Source organism: Xenopus laevis, chromosome 1S (genome assembly GCF_017654675.1).
Source record: "Xenopus laevis strain J_2021 chromosome 1S, Xenopus_laevis_v10.1, whole genome shotgun sequence".
Classification (NCBI taxonomy): Eukaryota; Metazoa; Chordata; class Amphibia; order Anura; family Pipidae; genus Xenopus; species Xenopus laevis.
In genome coordinates, this window is record NC_054372.1 from 179,122,895 (window position 1) to 179,132,319 (window position 9,425).

Here is a 9,425-nt window from a genome sequence, read left to right on the forward strand (position 1 = left end):
ATGCATTACATCTCATGACTTTCATGTCGTGTATCTATCTGCAGAATAAAGAAGAACAAGGTGCAAACTACCTTCACCACGTAGAAGCCCTGGGTATCTCAGCTGATGATGTCAATGAAAGCTACCAATGAAAAATAAGTCTTTATATTCCCATGTATATTATGTTTATTGTATTCTGACTTTTGGGCTCACTTACACACAGCTGCAGTTGCAGTCATAAAAATATATGCAATCATTATACATATTGAAGGCATTCACTGATGGATCCTCATACATATCATCTCTACCCCACTGCGCTTGCCCAGGCTGTTCTATCAAATCAGGGTTCCCACTGGGGAATGTGTCAATAGGCTTTGCACACCTATGCTTAAAAAGCTGTGCACAGACATCATAGGGTGCTGTATAGTAATGGGTGAATTTCTCGAGTTTCGCTTCACCAAAAATACACATGGCAAAAAATAAGCGAAACGTGAATTTCGACACCGGAGTAAAAATGGGTGCCTGGAATTGTCGTAGGCGTCGGAATTGTCGCAGGTGAATTTTTCTAGCAATTTTGCGAATTTATTCGCGGCGAAACTCAGAAATTCGCCCATCACTACTGGATCCAATGTGATGCAATGGTGGCTGCAAATCTACGCTCACCTGCAATTACCCTGGAATTGTAGGAGAAATGCAGCGTTGAGGGTAAAAACACATTGCAAATCAGATTCGAATTTGCTCTTGTGTTCAGGAATCAGCCCTTTTATCTTGAATATGCAGTATTAGGTTTTGATCACAAAAAAAGTTAAATGTAGAGCAGTGATCCCTAACCAGCAGCTCGCCAGCAACAAAGCAGCGGCCTCAAAGCAGGTGCTTATTTTTGGAATTCCAGGCTTGGAGCCTGGATATTTTTGCATAAAAATCAGGTGTACTGCCAGATAGAGCCTCCTGTATGTAGAGGGTCTAGAACAAGGATCTCCAACCAGTGGCTTGCAAGCAACATGTTGCTCACAGTGGCCTCAAAGCAGGTGCTTATTTTTGGAATTTCAGGCTTGGAGCCATGTGTTTTTGCATAGAAATCAGGTGTACTGCCAAACAGAGCCTCCTGTATGTAGAGGGTCTAACACAGTGATCTCCAACCAGTGGCTTGACAGCAACATGTTGCTCACAGTGGCCTCAAAGCAGGTGCTAATTTTTGGATTTCTGACTTGGAGGCAAGTATTAGTTGCAAAAAGACAACATGTACTGCCAAATAGAGCCTCTTGTAGGCTGCTGGTCCACATAGTGGCTACCAGCAACTTATTACAACCCTTATGGAAGTGCACCCTGAAGCATTTAAAAATGTATTATCAAGATTGAACGGTTTAGCCTTATACTTTCACTGTTCATCAAGTTGCTCTTCACTACACTGTATATTCAACGATTCACTTGTAGGGTCCATTCCTCATATAACCATAAGCCAAAACCAGCTCATGTTTTGTAGACTGACAGAGATCACATGCAGTTCCTTCTGGGGGCAATGTATTAACAGGTGCAACAATTGGTCCAGTGATTTCAAACTGTAGAATGACAAATGCTGCCTACTCTTTGGTTGATATATCAAGACCTTTGCACCTGTTGTTTTCTTCGTGTAGTTTTAAACGTCCTCAGAAACGTTCCTTTTAACAGTGCACTGCTCGGCTGCCTATATAAAGCGGTCAATATGCCTCTTCCAATGAGAATGTGCCTTTTAAGTCTTTAAAACCCTCTTCTCCCAATCGTTCAAATACGTAATTGATTAATGGCTGCAATTTATTGTAAGCAGGCTTCATCATTTTTCCATTTTGTAGTTTCCCCATTGCAGAGGAAGGTATGAATATTAAAGAAAGTTGCCCTTAAGTGGATTGGATCAGTTAAACCACAGGAAATGGATGTGAAATGCATTAATGGCAAATGTTATCCTTCAGTCGTCTCCCTTTAAATAGAATTATATAGAGTCATATTACAATGACATGATAGCTGATTATTCCTCTTGCCCATATCTATTCCGATGCAGACATTTCACAGACATAAATAGATTACAGCTCAAACATGATTGTTGTCTCATCGTTGGACTAGTGACATGGTATTGTGTAATTGCAATTATGGGAATAGTACGACCAGACAAACATAACACAGGCAAGTTAATAGCTGTTAATTGTACTGACAGGGATAAAACCACAGTAGGACAATAAAGATGATGGAAACCAGTGTCTTGCCTTTTGGGTTAATTAACTGACTCCATTATGGGGTACAGGGGGTTTCTAGAGCCCTGGAACCCCACATTTTAAACGTTTCTATATAGGACAGATGGCCTACTTCTGTTTAAATTAGCTGTAGTCACTGATATAAAGATTTAGAGCAAATGTAGATTTAGAATATATTCCCCAATGCCCTGGTAAGCTTTCTGTTCAGGTAGGAAATTACCGAGTTTTTACATGATGCTGACCAAACATCTTAATTCAGTAGGAAGCAGGCCAACACAGTTTATAGCTCAGAGTGACCTCATACGTCACATAATTGGGATGACTATTACTGAATCTGACTCATATAACTTGCATATGAATGTGACCTTATGCCTCACATCAACTGCATAACAGTCACATAGAATGACCTCTTGTACAATTACCCTGCTTGGAAGTCACCGATGTGCAGACCATCAAAATAATAAGACATCTAACCATAGCATTAATTCATAGCCCAGTACAGCTCCCAGTATGGCTTTAGTATTGAGCTATGCAGAGTGCAGACCCTCTCTCACTATTTTAAATATGCTTATAGGACTCATAGGCTTATAGGCATATCATTCCAGTCGTATTATCCCTTGCACTGCCCAGTCTCCCAGCACATGACATTTTTACTGTTATTGGAACTGAAATAGTGTGTACTATGCTCTTGTTGTTGCACATTTCTGTGTTTTATAGTTTAACTTGGAGCAGGGTTCAGCATGTATTGGGCAGATTATAGAGGCAGGGTAGGAAATTACCTGTCTTAGTACGACTAATGTCACTGAAAAAAGTTAGATAAGGGTAAATCTTCAAACGTCTTGACTGACAAAATGGTTGAAATTAAGTTAATGGCATTGAGTGATGAGCAATAAGTTAGCACTGGGAATGCTGAAACATGGCTGATGAAGTCATTTGATTGTTATGTTTCCTTTCTAAGTCATAATTCTTAATGTTCTTCTGTGTGTCTCCTCCCTGGGTGATAGAGCGTTTTTGCAGGTCTCTCCAAATGCAGTTGTCTCCTGCTGTGAAGAATCATAATCTTCTTTAAGTGTTTTAGTCCTGATTTAATTGTATTTACTGGTTCTTGAGGAAGCAGAGATTACTTTTTAAAATAATGTTCATTACTACTTCTGGATGGCTCCTGCATGGCTCTGTTGAAACAAAACCACCTTTCCAATTATTGTACATTGTACATGGCAGTTGCTCTACTATTTATTTTGTCTCTGTTTGATAGGGTTGATGTTGAATATGCTTTTTTCTGACATTGAACAGGCAAAGAACATGGAAAATAGTGATGATTTCCCTTTTCTAGCAATTTTTTCCTCCATATCCATAGACAGTTTTAGCCTTGTATCCAATGAACAATCAGAAAATGCAATCTTCCTACCTGCCACTAACCATTCAGATTAAATAAAGTAGCAAATCAGACAATGTTTTGGCTGTTACAGCAATCGTACGAAAGTTACAGTGACGGTGAAGTTGACAATCACCCACTGATATCATCAGATAGGCAATACATGCAGAGATATTACCATTAGCCAATAGAAATCTTCTAACCTGTACATTCGACTACACAACCGATCTCCGTGGTACAAGAAATGTCGGGACGATCCACACACGGTCCAAAAATCATAGGAATCGACTTCATCTTTGAGTCTATAGACAGCTTTGAACCCCTTATTGAAGGCAAAAGGGAGCTAAATGCATTGGTTTCATATGACAAGGACCATCGTCTCCACTGTCTAATATGTCCCTTTCCTTTTTCCTTGCCTCTTAAAGTAGAACTAAAACCTAAAAAATGAACATGGCTAGAAATGCCATATTTTATATAACAAACATACTGTACCAGCCTAGCAGTTCAGCATCTCTATAGTATCAAGGGGGACTTTAAAGGAGAAACAAACCCATAATAAAAAAAACCCTACCCCCTACCCTACATAGACCCATCTCCCTCCTCCCCCCCAGCCTAGCTGCCCCCCCGGACAAATGCCCCTAACTCTTTGCTTACCCCTCTATGCAGTTCATGGGCTTCACCTTCAGCCTCTTCTGTAATCTTTGGAATGAGACCGGTGCTTCTGCAATTTTTGTGAGTTTCGGCGCATGCGCAGTTGTCGCTAAACAGAAAATTGCTCCAACTGCGAATGCGCCACTTCACCAGTCTCATTCCAAAGATTACTGAAGATAAGAAGATGGCACCCGTGAACTCCGCTGGACAGAATCTGCACGGAGGGGTAAGTAAAGAGTTAGGGGCATTTGCCCGGGGGGGGGGCAGCTAGGCGGGGGGGGAGGGGGTCTATGTAGGGTAGGGGTTTTGTTTATTAAGGGTTTGTTTCTCCTTTAAACTTGTCACAGGAGCTCCCCATCTTGCATTTTGTTAGAAATGTCAGTGACCCTCATATGCTCAATGGGCTCTGATCAGCTTTGAGAAGCTAAGTTTAGAGGTCGTTGCAAATTCTGATGCAGAAAATGAGTCTAAATGTGGCTTGTAGCTCATTGCAGCAGTTGGTGGGAGGGAATCTGTCTTCCATAGCCTCATAAATATTATCGTACCTCCAACAGCTACATTCCAGTCTATTCATTGACTAGTTTGAAGAGAGTGTCATCACTGGTTATTCACTGAAAATACCATGCTGGGGGTAGCATCTATTACAGCACCATTGGTTATGTCATTGAAAGGTTCATACCCACCATAAGGTAAAAAACCAACCCATATATTGACGTGGTAATAATAATTATTTCTCTTGCATTTTTAATTATGGCTTGTAAACAGCACTGAATTACAATTGAAAAGTAAGGCACAGTTTTCACTGCATGATATATAACACGGTTTATTTGTAGAACTTTGCTGTTCAACAGAAAGAACATATAATATACGGAGACAATTCTATATCACAAAGGGGAATTCTCCAACACACACTAAGCCGATTAGTCATTTTATCCTTATGTACTGTACTTACTTGCTTATTGCCAAGCTCATTTTTTTTACCAGGTGCTGCCAAATGATTCATAAGCTCCACCCCCTGCATTCCATTATAACAACGTCTTAGTTAGGTGCTTCCACAGTCTTAAGAAATTATGAACGGGAAAAAAAAACAATATGTGATTTAATGTTCATTTGTGGAATAATTTACTGGTCGGTTCTTTTCCTCCTGTTTCATTTATTAGCAGCTTTTTATTTTATTTATTTCAATTTTACTGAATGTATCTGTAATTGAATGTGTGCTTCTCTACCCCATAGGCATTTTCCACTCTCCAAGGTGACTCTGGATTGAGACATCTGGCCATAGTGCATGCCAGGAATTGCCAGTCATAAAACCTTTGCTGTGGGATATTTGTTATCTATATACTGTAGATCAGGGGTCCCCAACATTTTTCACTTGTGCGGCACATTCAATTATAAAAAGAGTTGGGGAGCGACACAAGCATGCACACATTTCCTGGGGTGCCAAATAAAGGCTGTGATTAGCTATTTGTTAGCCCTTATTTGGACTGGCACTTTCAAGGAGGCTCTTTTTTTGGCAGTGTGTTTATTCAACCAAAACTTTATTCCAAGCCAGGAATTCAAAAATAAACTTCTGCTTTAAGGCCACTGGAAGCAACATCCAAGAGGTTGAAGAGCAACATGTTGCTCACGAGCCACTGGTTGGGGGCCACTGCTGTAGATAGTCTCTTATTTTGGCCCAAATCAAGGTCAAATAGTTACTTTCTCCCAACTTTTCTGCTTTCAAGAAATCTCTTAAAACGCACTTCTTTCGAGAAGCCTACCAACTACCAAACGCAACACCACACACAGTACAACATTTCTCACCCACTTAATTTGATCTTGCCCACGCCCACACCTTGTGTATTACTCCCTTCCCTTTAGAGTGTAAGCTCTTTCTGCATAGGGCCTTCCTCACCTTTTGTACCGGTATTGATTGTGATGTATGTAACTCCATATGTTCTATGTATATAATTCATGTGATTTAGTTGTATAATCACATTTACTTTACAGTGCTATGCAATATGTTGGCACTATATAAATACATGTTAATAATAATAAAAATAATATCAGAATTGTTCTTTGCTTATTCGGCCCACTGCAATCTGACTTCATGAACTGCTGCTCATTAGAACCAATAACAGTCTACTGTATATTATTCAATCAGATCCCAAAGCTCAATCATGACAGGTGATATAAATAGAAGAACCAATCACTAAGATGGAATGATTAGTCCTGGTAGGGTTGGTATGAACACTAAGGATCTCAAGCAATTCATCACCAGTGTAGGCAACAGAGGAACATGTCCCTACTTTCCATATATATATAATGTGTTGCCGTATCATGTATTTTACACTCAACACATCAACTGATTATTGACCATTTTGCCCAGTAGGACCAGGTCAGCTTCATTCCTCAAAGGTAATATTTTGGAATTAATGCCAATTGCAGGGACACATTTTACAGCCAACATTGCAGCCAAGTGCTGCAATGTCCCATATACTTTGCCTGGATTTTGATTAGTCCATTACGGTCTTCATTGTGGACTCATTGTAGACTTTGCTTGCTTTATTTACCCTACCTACCTGGCTTATTACCAACCCGTGCTACAATAAAGCTTATTTCAGGTGGCTTATCAATTTTATGTTCATAATTTTGTAACTAAAAAACCCTGTTTTGCAAAATACATGCATTAACTTAGATACTAAATTCAATTTAAACAGGGGACCAGGGAATGTGCGTTAAACATTTTTTTCCTTTTTTGTATGATTGTAAATATCCTGGTCAGACCAGCTGCACTTCCATTGTATTTTTATTTGGCCTTGGAGTGCTCCCACATATCTCCCTTTTTTGTATTCTTCAGCAGAGTGCCTAGAATTCTCCTGCAGGAAGAATGGCCAGACTTCCATGTGGTTGTAGCACCCCCACACCTGTCCCTCTATTGGTGGTCTTCTGCCTTTAAAAATAGGTGTTGGTTTGGGCAATCACTTTCTTTTAAAAGCCGCTGGTGGGGGAGGAAGGACAAGCATATTAAACCATTGCTTAGATCAGGACAACCTCTCCCCTATAAATGCTGTGGCATAGGAGAGGATCAAGCCCAGTTAGATCAGTACTTTGGTGCTGGTCTGGGCAATCTCTTTTACAAGCCTTAAGCGGGGAGGAAGGAACACGCCTGTGTAAATAATGAATGCTTTCTTATTGGCAAACCTCTCCCCTTATAAAATGCAACTGGCATGGGGGAGGATCAAGCCCATTAAAGCTGATGCCTTAGTTTGGAGACACTAACCCCAAGACAGTTATGCAGGGAGATGCCAACCCAGAAAAAAACTTGACCGGAGGTAAACAGTTAGGACCACCATATGGGGTTTACCTTGATATGATAGGTGGTTTATCAATTTTATGATCATAATTTTGTAACTTAAAACCTCTGTTTTGCAAAAAACATGCATTAGTTTAGATACTAAATGCATTTGTGAAATAGGGGACCAGGGAATGTGCAGTCTCAGCTTTGCTTCCTCCTTGGTCCCTATGGCAAAACTATGGTCAGCGGCTCCCGAGACACAACTGTGGTTCCTGGTTGTTACAGTGAAAGCAGAAAAAGAGTGGTCTTCATTACGATAAGTTCTACAAAGTAGGCAAGGTAGGCCCCCTTGGGCCTGACTCTACAGTAAATTCTTATACATGACACTATCCAGGGACACTTAATATTTGTCATTTGTAGGAAGCATTTGATGATGGAGTGATGGAGTGCCAGTGCCCACCCTGTGACCAGTGATGGGTGAATTTATCCCATTTAGCTTTGCTGAAAAATTAGCGAATTTCCAGCGAAATTCGCGAAGCGTGAAAAATGTACAAAACGTGTATTTTGACACCAGTGTCAAGTCGGATCAATTTTGATGCTGGCGTAAATTTTTAAATTTGAATTTTGTCAATGGACGTCCAAATAATGTTGACGTGCTACAGTTTTGAAGAGAGTGACTTTCCCAATGTGTTTCAAACTTTTTTTGACGCTGGCAAATTTTCGCCGCAGCTTTGCAAATTTATTCGCCGGCAAATTCACACCTGGAAAATTTATCCGCACATCACTACCTGTGTTACTCTACCCTCGACATTTAGTTAAGCTCCATATTATAGATAGGGCAAATAGTACCGATACTACAGCCTGGTACTTATATATCAGTAATATAAGATTTATCTGATGGTAAGGGGACTTAATTTCTCTATTTGCCATGTATTGCTGCCTTAACCCATTAGGAAACAGACAATTGAAGATAAATGACAGATAAAGGATTATTCCATTAACCCTTGTTGGAAATAAAACAAATCCCAAATGTTCAGCAATCACATCCGCGTTTGACGTCTTACAGGGGCCTGAACACGATGCTTTCAATTTCAGAAATGATGTGTTTGTCAGAGAAGAGCCCCATGACTCTCACAGGTCACTGACACATCTTGATTGATTAGAAAGTCAAGTGCGTAATAACAATGGTTCTGGAAACTGTTCACTGAAGACATTGATGTGTGACCGGAATTAAAATCACAATTCATTCAATGATTATGGAACAGGATAGGTTGCACTATTTTGACTTTTTTTTTTTAATATTTTGACTATTTTGACTTTCTAAGTAAACTGGTGACAGGTTCCTAAACACAAACTGAGACACAAGTTGCAGTTGGCCCTCATTTTTAATTTCTTGTGGCCTTGAGCTGGGTGCCTTTCCCTTCTGTTATTTGCCAATATCTAGGGGCAGATTTACCTAGGGTCGAATATCGAGGGTTAATTAAGCCTCGATATTCGACTGCCGAATTGAAATCCTTCGACTTCCAATATCGAAGTTGAAGGATTTAGCGCTATTCCTACGATTGAACGATCGAAGGAATAATCGTTCGATCTAACGATTAAATCCTTCGAATCGAACTATTCGAAGGATTTTAATACATCGATCGATGGATATTCCTTTGATCAGAAAATTGTTAGGAAGCCTATGGGGACCTTCCCCATTGGCCTCGGTAGGTTTTAGGTGGCGAACTAGGAGGTCGAAGAATTTTTTAAAGAGACAGTACTTCGAACTTTCGAAGGACTATCAAATGGTCGAATAGTCTAAAGATTTTTAGTTCAAATCGTTCGAATTGAAGTCGAAGTCGAAGGTCAAAGTAGCCCATTCGATGGTCGAAGTAGCCAAAAAAAACCATTCGAAATTCGAAAATTTTTTCCTCTA